This window comes from Arachis ipaensis, chromosome B4 (assembly GCF_059453495.1).
Source record: "Arachis ipaensis isolate K30076 ecotype BB chromosome B4, ASM5945349v1, whole genome shotgun sequence".
Lineage (NCBI taxonomy): Eukaryota > Viridiplantae > Streptophyta > Magnoliopsida > Fabales > Fabaceae > Arachis > Arachis ipaensis.
The window spans coordinates 111460478-111475562 of record NC_142439.1 but is presented as its reverse complement, the minus strand read 5'-3'; the positions used below and the strand labels follow the sequence as shown (position 1 = coordinate 111475562).

General features: G+C 39.5%; 1 pseudogene; it reads left to right on the top strand.

The window, feature by feature from the left end:
* The first annotated feature begins 7879 nt into the window (after nucleotides 1-7879).
* Nucleotides 7880-9338, top strand: LOC148568782 (protein FAR-RED IMPAIRED RESPONSE 1-like; annotated as a pseudogene).
* The last annotated feature ends 5747 nt before the right edge of the window (nucleotides 9339-15085 follow it).

The window sequence follows — 15085 nt, the reverse complement described above, 5'->3', positions numbered from 1 at the left end:
TTCAAAATCAAATCTTTTTCAAATCATATTTTTTTTCAAAATCAAATCTTTTTCCATTTTGCCCTCACTATTTCTGAAAATCCTGGCTACCAATTAATGATTTGATTCAAAAAAAAATTTCAAGTTTGTCACTTCCTTGTTAAGAAAGGTTCAATATTTGAATTTTAGAATCATATCTTTTAAATTTCTTATTAGCCAAGTCATTAATTCTAAAAAAAAAATAAGTCAAATCTTTTAAAATTATTTTTCAATCATATCTTCTCAATCATATCTTCTCAACCACATCTTTTTTCAAAATAATTTTCAATCATATCTTTTTGATTACTGATTTCAAAATCTTCTTCAAAACCACCTTTTCACTCTTAATTTTCGAAAATCCATCAACCACTTTTTCAAAATCCTTTTTGATTATTTTAAAATTTTTAGTTTTATTTAAAAAAATTTTCAAAAATTTTTCCCCCTTCTCACCTCTTTCTATTTATGGACTAACACTCCTCCTCAATTAGCAATTCAGACTCTCTTTCTCTCTCTCTTCATATGTTCGAATTCTTATCTACCTACCTCATCCTTCTATTCCTGTTTTTCTCTGACACCTTAAGGAATCTCTATACTGTGACATAGAGGATTCCATACTTTCTTGTTCTCTTTTCTTTCTTATGAGCAAGAACAAGGACAAGGGCATTCTTGTTGAAGATGATCCTGAACCTGAAAGGACCTTGAAGAAGAAGCTAAGAGAAGCTAAAGCACAACTCTCTGGAGAGGACCTAACAGAAATTTTCGAAAAAGAAGAAGACATGGCAGCCGAAAATAACAACATTGCCAACAATGCAAGGAAGATGCTTGGTGACTTTATTGCACCCTCTCCTGACTTCTGTGGAAGGAGCATCTCAATTCTTGCAATTGGAGCAAACAACTTTGAGCTTAAGCCTCAATTAGTTTCTCTAATGCAGTAGAATTGCAAGTATCATGAACTTCCATTGGAAGATTCTCATCAGTTTTTAGCTGAATTCTTGCAAATCTGTGACACTGTTAAGACCCATGGGGTTGACCCTGAGGTCTACAGACTTATGCTCTTCCCTTTTGCTGTAAGAGACAGAGCTAGGACATGGTTGGACTCACAACCTAAGGAAAGCCTGAACTCTTGGGAAAAACTGGTCAATGCCTTCTTGGCAAAGTTCTTTCCACCTCATAAATTGGGTAAGCTTAGAGTGAAAGTCTAGACCTTCAGATAGAAGGAAGGCGAATCCTCTATGAAGCTTGGGAAAGATACAAGCAGTTGATCAGAAGGTGTCCTTCTGACATGCTTTCAAAATGGAGTATCATATGCATATTCTATGATGGTTTGTTTGAACTTTCCAAGATGTCATTGGAGGATCTCTTCATCTAAAGAAGACGCCTGCAGAAGCCCAGGAACTCATTGAAATGGTTACAAATAACTAGTTCATGTACACTTCTGAAAGGAATCCTGTAAATAATGGGACATCTCAGAAGAAATGAGTTCTTGAGATTGATACTCTGAATGCCATATTGGCTCAGAACAAAATATTGACTCAGCAAGTCAATATAATTTCTCAGAGTCTGTCTGGAATGCAAGCTGCATCAGGCAGTACTAAGGAGGCTTCTTCTGAAGAAGAAGCCTATGACCCTAAGAATCCTGCAATGGCAGAGGTGAATTACATGGGAGAATCCTATGGAAACACCTACAATTCTTCATGGAGGAATCATCCTAATCTCTCATGGAAGGATCAACAGAAGCTTAATCAAGGCTTCAATAATAATAATGGTGGAAGAAACAGGTTTAGAAATAGCAAACCTTTTCCATCATCTCCTCAACAACAGACAGAGAATTCTAAGCAGAGCCACTCTGACTTAGCAACTATAGTCTCTGATCTATCTAAGACCACCTTCAGTTTCATGATTGAAACAAGATCCTCCATTAGAAATTTGGAGGCACAAGTGGGTCAGCTGAGTAAGAAAATTACTGAAATTCCTCCTAGCACTCTCCCAAGCAATACAGAAGAAAATCCCAAGAGAGAGTGCAAGTCCATAACCATGACCAACATGGCCAAACCTGGAGAGAGTAAGGAGGACATGATTCCCAGTGAGAAAAACCTCATGGGATGTCCTCTGAACGAAAAGAAGTTCTCCTTTGAGGAACCAAGGGAATCTGAGGCTCATACAGAGACCATAGAGATTCCATTGAACCTACTTCTGCCATTCATGAGCTCTGATGAGTATTCATCCTCTGATGAGGATAAAGATATTACTGAAGAGCAAGTTGCTAAGTTCCTGGGAGCAATCATGAAGCTGAATGCCAAGTTATTTGGTAATGAGATTCGGGAGGATGAACCCCCCTTGCTCACCAATGAACTGAATGACTTGATTAGGCAGACATTACCTCAGAAGAAACCAGATTCCAAAAAATTCTTAATACTCTGTACCATAGGCACCATGACCTTTGAGAAGGCTCTGTGTGACCTAGGGTTAAGTATAAACCTCATGCCCCTCTCTGTAATGGAGAAACTAGGGATCCTTGAGGTGCAAGCTGCAAGAATCTCACTAGAGATGGCAGACAATTCAAGGAAACAGGCTTATGGACTTGTAGATGATGTCTTGGTAAAGGTTGAAGGCCTTTACATCCCTGCTGACTTCATAATCCTGGACACTGGGAAGAATAAAGATGAATCCATTATCCTTGGCAGACACTTCCTAGCCACAACAAAAGCTATGATTGATGTTGACAGAGGAGAGTTGGTCCTTCAAGTGAATGAGGACTACCTTGTGTTTAAAGCTAAAAAATCTCCTTCTGTACACATGGAGAAGAAGCATGATAAGCTTCTCTCAATGTAGAGTCAAACAAAGCCCCCACATTCAAACTCTAAGTTTGGTGTTGGGAGGCCATCATCATGCTCTGAGTAGCTGTGAGGCTCCATGAGAGCCCACTGTCAAGATATTGACTTTAAAGAAGCGCTTGTTGGGAGGCAACCCAATTTTTACTTATCTATGTTAAATTTCTATTGTTATTTTATGTTTTCTTTAGGATGATGATCATGTGGAGTCACAAAAACAAAAGCTAAAATAAAAAACAGCATTGAAAATAGCACACCCTGAAAGATGAGCTTACCGGCGTTTAAACGCTAGTAAGAGTAGCAGAATGGGCGTTAAACACCCAGTCTGGCACCATTCTGGGCGTTTAACGCCAGAAAAGGGCACCAGACTGGCGTTTAACGCTAGAAAGGGGAGAAAAGTTGGCATTTAACGCCAGAAAGGAAAGAAAAGCTGGCGTTAAACGCCAGGATTGGCACTCCAAGGGGCGTTTACGCGCCAAAATGGTGCAGGGATGAGAAATCCTTGACACCTCAGGATCTGTGGACCCCACAGGATCCCCACCTACCTCAATTCTCTCTCTCTCTTCTTCACACCTTCCCATAGCACCCTTCCCCAAATACTCCTCACCAATCATCTCCATTTTCCTTCCCCATCACCTCACAAATCAAATTCAAAATCACTATTTCCCAACCCCTAATACACAAACCCTACCCCTCTCTCCACTCCTATATAAACCCCTCATCCCTCCTTCATTTCCACACATCATACACACTCCTTTCCCCCTTGGCCGAACCATTCACACCTCTCCATCTCTTCCATTTTCTTCTTCTTCTACTTCTTTCTTTCTTCTTTTGCTCGGGGATGAGCAAACCTTCTAAGTTTGGTGTGGTAAAAGCGTTGCTTTTTGTTTTTCGATAACTATTATGGCACCTAAGGCCGGAGAAACCTCTAGAAAGAGGAAAGGGAAGGCAAAAGCTTCCTCCTCTGAGTCATGGGAGATGGAGAGATTCATTTCAAAGGTCCATCAAGACCACTTCTATGAAGTTGTGGCCAAGAAGAAGGTGATCATTGAGGTCCCTTTCATGCTCAAAAGGAATGAGTATCTGGAGATCTGACATGAGATTCGAAAAAGAGGTTGGAAAGTTCTCACCAACCCCATTCAACAAGTCGGAATCTTAATGGTTCAAGAGTTCTATGCTAATGCATGGGTCACCAAAAACCATGATCAAAGTGTGAACCCGAACCCAAAGAATTGGCTTACAATGGTTCGGGGGAAATACTTAGATTTTAGTCCGGAAAATGTAAGGTTGGCATTCAACTTGCCAATGATGCAAGGAGATGCACGCCCCTACACTAGAAGGGTCAACTTTGATCAAAGGTTGGACTAAGTCCTCATGGACGTATGTGTGGAAGGAGCTCAGTGGAAAAGAGACTCCAAAGGCAAGCTGGTTCAATTAAGAAGGCTTGACCTTAAACCCGTGGCTAGGGGATGGTTGGAGTTCATCCAACGCTCTATCATTCCTACTAGCAACCGGTCTGAAGTTACAATAGACCGGGCATCATGATCCATAGCATCATGATTGGAGAGGAAGTAGAAGTTCATGAGGTCATATCTCTAGAACTCTACAAAGTGGCTGACAAAACCTCTACTTTGGTAAGGTTAGCCTTGCCTCATCTCATCTGTCACCTATGCAATTTAGCTGGAGTTGTCATAGAAAAAGAAATCCTCATTGAAGAGGACAAGCCCATCACTAAAAAGAGGATGGAGTAAATGAGAGAGCCCACTTATGGACCTCAACAAGAGCATGAGGAAGTTCCTCATCAAGAAATCCCTGAGATGCCTCAAGGGATACATTTTCCTCCACACGACTATTGGGAGCAAATCAACACCTCCTTAGGAGAATTGAGTTCCAACATGGGACAACTAAGGATGGAGCACCAAGAGCACTCCATCATCCTCCATCAAATTAGAGAAGACCAAAGAGCCATGAGGGAAGAGCAACAAAGGCAAGGAAGAGACATAGAGGAGCTCAAGCGTTCAATTGGATCTTCAAGAGGAAGAACTAGCCGCCATCACTAAGGTGGACCCGTTTTCCCTTGCTCTTATCTTTCTGTTTTTATTTTTATTTTTATGCTTCATGTTCTATCTATGTTTGCATTTTCATTACATGATCATTAGTGTCTAGTGCCTATACTTTAAAGTTATGAATGTCCTATGAATCCTTCACCTCTCTTAAATGAAAAAAAAATGTTTTCTGAAAAAAAAAAAGAGAAGTACATGAATTTTGAATTTTAAAATAGTTTAATTATTTTGATGTGGTGGCAATACTTTTTGTTTCTCTGAATGAATGCTTGAACAGTGCATATTTTTGAATTTGTTGTTTATGAATGTTAAAATTGTTGGCTCTTGAAAGAATAATGAAAAAGGAGAAATGTTATTGATAATCTGAAAAATCATAAAATTGATTCTTGAAGTAAGAAAAAGCAGTGAACACAAAAGCTTGCAAAAAAAAATATGCGAAAAAATAAAGAAAAAAAAGAGAAAAAGAAAAAGCAAGCAGAAAAAAAGCCAATAGCCCTTTAAACCAAAAGGCAAGGGTAAAATAAAAAGGATCCAAGGCTTTGAGCATTAATGGATAGGAGGGCCCACAGGAAAAAAATCCTGGCCTAAGCGGCTAAACCAAGCTGTCCCTAACCATGTGCTTGTGGCGTGAAGGTGTCAAGTGAAAAGCTTGAGTCTGAGTGGTTAAAGTCATGGTCCAAAGCAAAAAGAGTGTGCTTAAGAGCTCTGGACACCTCTAACTGGAGACTTTAGCAAAGCTGAGTCACAATCTGAAACGGTTTACCCAGTTATGTGTTTGTGACATTTATGTTTCCGGTGGTAATACTGGAAAACAAAATGCTTAGGGTCACGGCCAAGACTCATAAAGTAACTGTGTTCAAGAATCAACATACTGAACTAGAGAATCAATAACATTATTTGAATTCTGAGTTCCTATAGATGCCAATCATTCTAAACTTCAAAGGATAAATTGAGATGCTAAAACTGTTCACAAGTAAAAAGGCTACAAGTCCTGCTCATCTAATTGAAGCTAATCTTCATTGATAAGTTTGGAATTCATTGTATATTTTCTTCTTTTTATCTTATTTTGTTTTCAGTTGCTTGGGGACAAGCAACAATTTAAGTTTGGTGTTGTGATGAGCGGATAATTTATACCCTTTTTGGCATTGTTTTTACATAGTTTTTAGTATGTTTTTATTAATTTTTATTATATTTTTATTAGTTTTTATTCAAAAATCAAATTTCTGGATTTTACTATGAGTTTGTGTATTTTTCTGTGATTTCAGGTATTTTCTGGCTGAAATTGAGGGACCTGAGGAAAAATCTGATTCAGAGGCTGAAAAAGGACTGCAGATGCTGTTGGATTCTAACCTCCTTGCACTCAGAATGGATTTTCTGGAGCTACATAAGCTCAATTGGCGCGCTCTCAATTCCGTTGAAAAGTAGACAACCTGGGCTTTACAGCAATATATAATAGTCCATACTTTGCCCGAGATTTAATGGCTCAAACTGGCGTTCAAAATCAGCCCAAGGAATTCTGGCGTAAAACACCCAAACTGGCACCAAAGCTAGCGTTTAACTCCAAGAATAGCCTATGCACGTGAAAGCTTCAATGCTCAGCCCAAGCACATACCAAGTGGGCCCTGGAAGTAGATTTCTGCATTATTTACTTATTTCTGTAAACCCTAGGCCATTAGTTCATTATAAATAGGACCTTTTACTATTGTATTTTCATCTTTGATCTTTGGAACTTGTATGTTCACGTTTGGGGGCTGGCCTCATGGCCATGCCTAGACCTGTCACTTATGTATTTTCTATGGTGGAGTTTCTACACCCCATAGATTAAGGTGTGGAGCTCTGCTGTTCTTCATGAATTAATACAAGTACTATTGTTTTTCTATTCAATTCACGCCTACTTCTTCTCTAAGATATTCACTCGCACTTCAACCTGATGAATGTGATGACCCGTGACACTCATCATCATTCTCACTTATGAATGCGTGCCTGACAAACACTTCTTTTCTATATGCAATAGCTAGAGTGTGTATCTCTTGGCCTCCTGGTTCACGACGCATGGTTGCCTCTCTTGACAACAGAGCATTCCATTCCGTGAGATCAGAGTCTTCGTGGTATAGGCTAGAACCATTGGCAGCATTCTTGGGATCCAAAAAGTCTAAACCTTATCTGTGGTATTCCGAGTAGGATCTGGGAAGGGATGACTGTGACGAGCTTCAAACCTATGAATTTGGGGCGCAAGTGACAGTGCGCAAAAGGACAATGGTCCTATTCCGATGCTAGCGGGAACCGACAGATGATTAGCCGTGCGGTGACAGCGCATATGGATTTGTTTTCATCCGAGAGGATCATACAGCTTACCATGGAAGGAGGTAACGCATAGTTGGAAGAAGGCAATAGGAAAGCAGAGGTTCAGAAGCAACAAAGCATCTCCATACGCTTATCTGAAATTCCCACCAATGAATTACATAAGTATTTTTATCTTATTTTGTGTTTTATTTATAATTTAAGTATCAAAATCCCATAACCATTTTAATCCACCTGACTGAGATTTACAAGATGACCATAGCTTACTTCAAGCCGACAATCTCCATGGGATCGACCCTTACTCACGTAAGGTATTACTTGGACGACCCAGTGCACTTGCTGGTTAGTTGCATCAGAGTTGTGAAGAAGTGTTGAAGTCACTATTTCTCCATACCAAGTTTTTAAATCACAATTTCGTACACCAGGTTTTATTCGACACTACCTACAACACAAATAGATATTCCGTTCAGTCACATATAGTTTTATGTTCGATGAATGTACCAATTTCGGTTCTCCACGGTCTAGGTGCGTCCATTTATGCATGTACAATCTGGTTTTAGGTTCTTTTGTGGGCGTGAATCACCACGGTCAGTCAACACTTCTCGGATGCGTGCTAATGACAAATGAGGACATTTCAAATGGCTATTCGAGTGTTGGCTCCGTTTCATGGGAGGGAAGGCACCAAAAGGCAATCTAACTGACCAATGCGCATCGATTCAAAGGGCAATTGAGTTGTGCATGCCAACAATAAGTCACCGGTGGTGCATCTGGCACATCATGAAGAAGATCCCAAACAAACTAAACAGCTACAAGTGGCACGACGAAATTAATCAGGAGATGAGCCATGTTGTTTGGAACTCGTACACAAAAGATGCATTTGATAGAAACTGGAATGATTTCATCACAAAGTGGGGCCTCAAAGGCAACAAGTGGCTGTCAGGTAACCAAGGTTTCAATTCGAATTATTTTCATGCCCATACCTTTTTTTTTTCAAAACATGCACTTGGTTCGATTCACCATACTTTATTGGTTCGGTTTATTATGCAGAGCTGTACGAGGATCAGCATATATGGATTCCAATTTACTTGGATCACCACTTCTGGACTGGGATGAGAAGCACACAAAGGAGCGAGAGCATGCATTCATTTTTCAACAAGTTCATTACACGCAACAGCTCCTTGAGACAATTCGTGAAGCAATACGACAATTGTCTAGCAAGCAGAGAGCTAACAGAGAGAGAATTCGATGTTGCAGATTTTCACACTGTGATACCATGTGCAACAAAATCAGCAATAGAGGCCCAGTTTTAGCATGTGTATATCCATGAGAAGTTTAGGGAAGTTCAAGCTCAATTCAGAGGTAAAGTGAACTGTATCACAAGATCAATGCATTCCACCCTAGGTTTCACAACATATGAAGTCATAGAGCAGGTTTCCAACTCCACATTCAACAAGTTTTTCATCACCTACGACGCAGTATCACAGGAGGTAAAGTGCCAGTGTTTGCTATTCGAGTCAAAGGGCATATTGTGCCGCCATTCCCTGAGCATCCTAAGCTTTGAGCGAGTGGATAACGTGGCACCGAAATACATACTGGAACGCTGGAGCAAGAACATAAAGAGGAGGTACACACACATCAAGAGCAGCCAAGATGAGCCTCTACTAGAGCCAAGAAGTAAGAGATTCGACGAATTGGTGTTTCAGTCGCACAATATATGCGAATTTGCATCTGAGTCCGAGGAGTTGACCAGAATTTTATGCCGAGTGTTTGACAAGGTCATGGCCGAGATGCAAGAATATCAAGACAGAAGCAAAGGAAAAAGTTTGTTATCCCACGAAGAAGCGACGTTGAGCGATGTGAATGATCTTCAAAGTCCGCCACGTGTCAAAACAAGAGGCCGGCCCAAGAACAGACTTGGATCAAGCCTGGAAAAAAAAGATCTCAAATGCTATGAAGAAAAAGAAAAAGACAGCTCCAAATGAGGTAAAATTGACTTGCTTTCGATTAATAGTATAAAAATAAAACACATTAAAAATAGCACTATAGAAGAGAAAGATTCTTACTCTGTACGTTGACAATTCAGTGGGATATACTCTGCTTCTTCTCCCAGTCCATCCTCCATTAAGGGTTCTGCCCTAGCGTAAATCCTCATCTGAGAAATTATTAATCCCTGAAAGGGATACAAAAATTGAAAAAAAAGCAATAGTGAATCGAACTCATTCATGTACTAAATAATTTGAATAATTTACAAGAAAATAACTTACAACAAATTTGTTCAATTTCACTCTTGAATCAGGTATATATTTTTTTGGCTTATTGATAGGGTCAAGCACATAGAATTTCTTTTTGTTGACATCGGCAATCCACAACCATCAATGCCCTCCGTTGCAAATTGGCACAAATAGCTGAAGTTTGGAAAAATGATAGAATATTTCAATCGAAACAATAGGAAACGAGAGAATTATCGAAAAATTTTTAGAAATTACAACTTATAAATGGATGTGATGCAAGTTTTCTTTTGTCAAGAAACTGGCAGTGGTGGGCATATAGCTCAATATCAAACCGGTAGGCCTTGTTTGTCTTTTTATCAGTGTAGTCCATGCCATGTGTTCCTGGTGCACGAATCCCCACACTTCGTACAACTGTACCAATAAGTGCACTAGGTCGTCCAAGTAATACCTAAGTGAGTCAGGGTCAATCCTACGAGGATTGTGGTTTGAAGCAAGCTATAGTTATCTTACTGGTCTTAGTCAGGTGAATCAAGAGGTTGTTGGTTGGAATTTGGTTAAACGCATAAGAGGAATAAAGAAAAGTGTATAAAATACTTTGTGAAATTGAAAGGAATCAGTAATAGGAAGATGGTTAAGGATTGGAGTTGCTTTGTCTTTTTTAATTAATTCTGGTCTTACTGTCTTCTTCAATTATGAATGATTTCTTCAATGGCAGGCTGTATGTGATTGATGCTGGTTTGAGCAGCCGCCAATACTACTCCAGATCTGAACCCCAGGGTTAGTGTGCATCCATTTTGAATGAGGGTGAAGCTCCTGCAGTCCACTCTCCTTAATGATCCTACTCAAAATGCCATAGACAAGGTCGAATCTTCTGGATCAGAGAATGCTACGCCTTTGGGTTCTAGCCTCTACCACAGAGACCCTAATCTCCGTATAAATCAGCTGAACTGGTGTCTCGAGAAGTCCCCAACGAAGTCGTGGATTAGCCGTCTGAGAGATGTATAATCAAGCTGGCAGTTCAATGCTTTCCACTGAAGTATTCACCAAAACCCAAGTAGACACGGGTTGTTGTCAGGCACGCGGTCCTAGTATGATGAACAGAGCTGGGTGTCACGGACTATCCCATTCACCATGTTGAAGAACGAATATACATCTTAGAATTGATCAAACACTGATTGAAGAGAAACAGTAATACTTTTATTAATTCATAGAACTTGATGACAAGTCATCCTAGCCTATTTTAACTAGTCTTTTTCTTTTGTTTTCATTAGAATTATGTACTTTCTTGAGCTACAAGCAAGCTAATTGAGTAGATTTTCATGTTTCCCTTGATTGAACCAACCATATATGAATTTATGCCATTTCATGAGGTTTTATGCTATATTTGTTGCATATTATGAAAGAATGAATATCTCATGATTTTGAGCATAGCTTTGATGAGTTTGGTTGATTAATGATAGGTGAAGAAAGCTTGGAGAAAGGTTGAAGCAAAGAGGAATGGCTAGGAGTGAAGAGAGGACAATGGAATAAGTGAAATTGAACCAGGAAGCAAGAAGTTAGCCCCAACGTTAGCCCCCTAACTTGGAGGCTAACGTTGGAACTTGAAATTTCCTCCCTGGCCATCCCACGTTTGCGCCAACGTTAGCCCCCTAACTTGGAGGCTAACGTTGGCACATGAATTTCTCCCTGGCCATCCAACGTTTGCGCCAACGTTAGCCCCCTAACTTGGAGGCTAACGTTGGCACATGAAAACATAAGGGAGAGGGGCCAACGTTTGCGCCAACGTTAGCCCCCTAACTTGGAGGCTAACGTTGGCGCCACTAGCACTAGACAAGGCCAACGTTAGGGTCAAAGTTAGACCCCTAACGTTGGCACCAACGTCCATACCAGAAAAATGTGTTGTCTGCTATGAAAAGTTGCCCTAACTTTGGCTCAAACTTTTGGTCCAACTCTTGCTAACCTCAAAACCGGTTCAATTGGTTCACTTCGGTTCTTCTCCAAACTTCAAGAGCAATCAACCAAGGCCTCTTTCAACCCAATTCCACCAAGAGCAAAGGCCCAACTCAAGGCTTGAAGATCATTTTTGAAAGTGTATAAATAGGATAGAATTCAAGTTATTCGAGGAGCTTTCCTTTTGGAATTTTCATAATAGTTTTCGGAGAGCTTTTGAACTTTAATTTCTTTGTTTCCAGTGCTTTCAATTTCATTTTTACATTTGTCTTGGATCTTGGATTGGAGAATTGAAGAAATTCTGTTTCAATCTCAATCTTGGATCTCTCTGTTTTCTTTACTGTTAATTGAATTTCATTTCCGGTTAATTGCTCTTCATCTATTCTCTTTGCAATTTACAATTCCCTTGCAATTGTTCTTGTTGGATCTAGGAAGGCATTGAGATCTAGACTTGGTTTTCTAGTCTCTGGGTCCTGAGATCCAAATCCCCAATTTACATTCTGTTTCTTTCCTTTCTATGTTCATTTACTTTTCTGCTTCATATCCGGTTCAATCTCAATTCCCTTTTCCTCTTCTGTTTAATGCAATTTAATTTTTCCTTGTTTAATTTCTGCAAACCCACGTCCCAATCCCCTTTACATTTCAAGCAATTTACATTCCTTGCACTTTAAGATTCCGCAATTTACATTTCTTGCACTTTAAGTTTCTGCCATTTAATTTCTTGTTCTTTAAGTTTAAGTTTCAGCAATTTATTTCTTGTTCTCTTTACTTCAATGAAATTTAATTCTGCAAGTCACAAAACCATCAACCAAATCTTGATTCCCTTGACTAAATCAACCACTAAACTAAAATTGCTCAATCCTTCAATCCCTGTGGGATCGACCTCACTCCCGTGAGTTTTTATTACTTGATACGACCCGGTACACTTGCCGGTTATGTTTGTGTGTTTTGGGAGAGATTTATTTTTCATACAAAATACTCATCAAGTTTTTGGCACCGTTGCCGGGGATTGATTAGATTGACAATGATTAAGTGAGGTGGAGATCTAGATCAAGCACTTTTTCTTTAATTTTTGACTAACCCACTAACTGTTTGAAGTTTTGTCTCAACCGGCTACACTCAATTTTCAAGAGAATCACTGTGTTTTCTATTGATTGATTCATATGTCACAGGAAAGAAGAACATCCCAACATGAAGCCGCAACTCATTACACTAATAGAGAACAATTGTTCTTATGGTGGAAATCCCTTGGAAGATTCTGAACAGCATCTATCTATTTTTCTGAGGATCTGTGATGCTGTCAATCATGATGTCTACAAGCTCTTGCTATTCCCTTTCTCACTAAAGGATGAGGCAGCACAATGGCTTGAAACTCTCCCCCAAGGAAGTATCACTAGTTGGGATGGTCTGGTTGCCAAATTTCTAGCCAAATTCTCTACATCCCGACAAAACATCAAGATGAAAGAGGGAACACATCCATTCATGCAAGGAGAGGAAGAACCATTGCTCAAAGCATGGGAAAGATACATGAAAGCAAATGACAAAGTGGCTTTCCAAGCATTTTATGAAGGATTAACCCCAGAGATGAGAAGAGCAGTAGAGCACTCCTCAAATGATTTACTCAGAGCAACAACAACTAGTCAAGGAACTGCAAGGTTCAACGACAAGAGAACCAACAACCAACACTCATTTGAGACACCACCGAATGCAACTTTGGAGGAAGATACAATGAATTCTGAAGGAGTGAAGGCAGTCATGAATCAAAGCAAACAGCTACATCAGCAAACTCAGCAACAATTGGAGTCAATGGCCAGAGAAATTGATTTTCTCCACTCCACCACAGTGAATGAACAATTTCCACCATGGAAGCCACACTCTTATTTCAGAATGAGAGAACCTCAACATCAGGAACCAAGGAACTTCAACTCCAACAACCAATTCACTAACCAAAATGCCTGCCACCCACCACCCACATCTCACAACCCACCACAAGCACCACCTGAACCTCAAAGACTCACCAACTTGGAGACCTTGATAGAAAAAATGATGAAACACCAAGAAATAACAAATAAAAACCATGAAGCCTCATTGAAGACCCTGGAGAGGCAGATTGGGCAGCTCTCCAAGCAAATTTCTATTGAGAGACCTTCAAGCTCACTGCCCAGTGACACAATCCCAAATTTGCAACAACATCACCACACAATCTCACAGAATTCTCAAAGGATCTCCAATCTAGAAAGTGGAGTAGAGAGAATGATGACACATCTAAAGAGGATGAACAAACACTATGAGGACCTACTCGGGGGAATTGGGAAGTAAATAAAACAATTAGCCAAAAACCCCACAGAAACAAGTAAGAAGGAAGCAAAGCCTCACTTAGATGGACAATGGGACAAGGAGAAGAAAGCTCAGAATCTGAAATAAGCAAGCACAGAGGATGTCAAGCTAGTGACAATAAAAGAGCGCTTGTTGGGAGGCAACCCAACCTGAGGTAGTTTTCCTTTCATAACTATTTTAATAAAAAGGTTAATTAGTTTATCTACATTGCAAGAAGCTAAGTTTGGTGTTGCACACCAAAACAATATAAGGGAGAATGAAGGATTCTAAGTTTGGTGTTTCACCAAAATCCCATCACAAAACACATTCTCATTTTCTGCATAATGCTGGTTTCAAGCATGATGGATGAACTAGTTAACTATTCGGCTGTTTCCTAGTTTTCAGTTTTGTCATTTTTGAAAAAGAAGAAAAAGAGTTTCACACATGGTTAATCTGATGCATTGGCAAGGTACTAAGTTTGGTGTTCCCACACCAAAGTAAGTACAAAGGCCCACAAATAAATCCTGCATGCTAACCATTGTTTCCAAGTGCTTGGGGAACAAGCAACTTTCAATATCATTGCAGAGGTCCATACAAGCTGTTGGAAGGATTGAGCATCATCAACCAAAGAACAAAAGATGAACCTAAAGGCCAGCAATGATGATGATGAGAAAAAGAAAAGCAATTGAACTCCAACAGGTTGTATTGTTAAGTGATTGTTCTACATCAAATATTGCTGTGATTGAAAGTTGGATTGTATCCTTAATTGCCCTGCCTGTCTGCATAGTATAGTTTCTTTCTATATACCCCTGCCTGCATGCATAGTATAATTTCTTTCTTTATAATTCAATAAGCAAGATGTTTTATCATTCACAACATTCTCATCTTCAAAACTTGCTTGCATTCAATTTCCAAGAAATGCATCACATGAAAAGTTCTTTGAAAAGAAGGATAGAGGAATTAAACGATTTTGAGGCAAGCAAAAGATTAGGAGAAGTGGTGGTTCTAGTTGTATGATTATGTATTGAGGTTGCATGCTTGTGAAAACTTGCATGGGAGCTCATAGGCGGGACATGAAGTTCAAAGAAGTATTGTGGAGATTCTCAAAAACTTATTGATCCAAGAAGCAGCAAACAAAACAAAAGAAAATAAAGAAAATACAAAAGCAAAAAGAATATGGCCCAAGGCTCTGAGCATCAATTACTAGGCAGAAAAAGAAAGAAAGAAACAAAAACTCAAAGAGTTGTTATCCTAGTAAATGCTTGTGGTTGAAATGTGTCAAGGAAAGAGGCTTGAGCAAGTAAATCCTTAGGGGTGCCTTAACACCTAATACCTTAAAACCAACTGGTTTAGGAGTATTGATTGAAAGCTTATC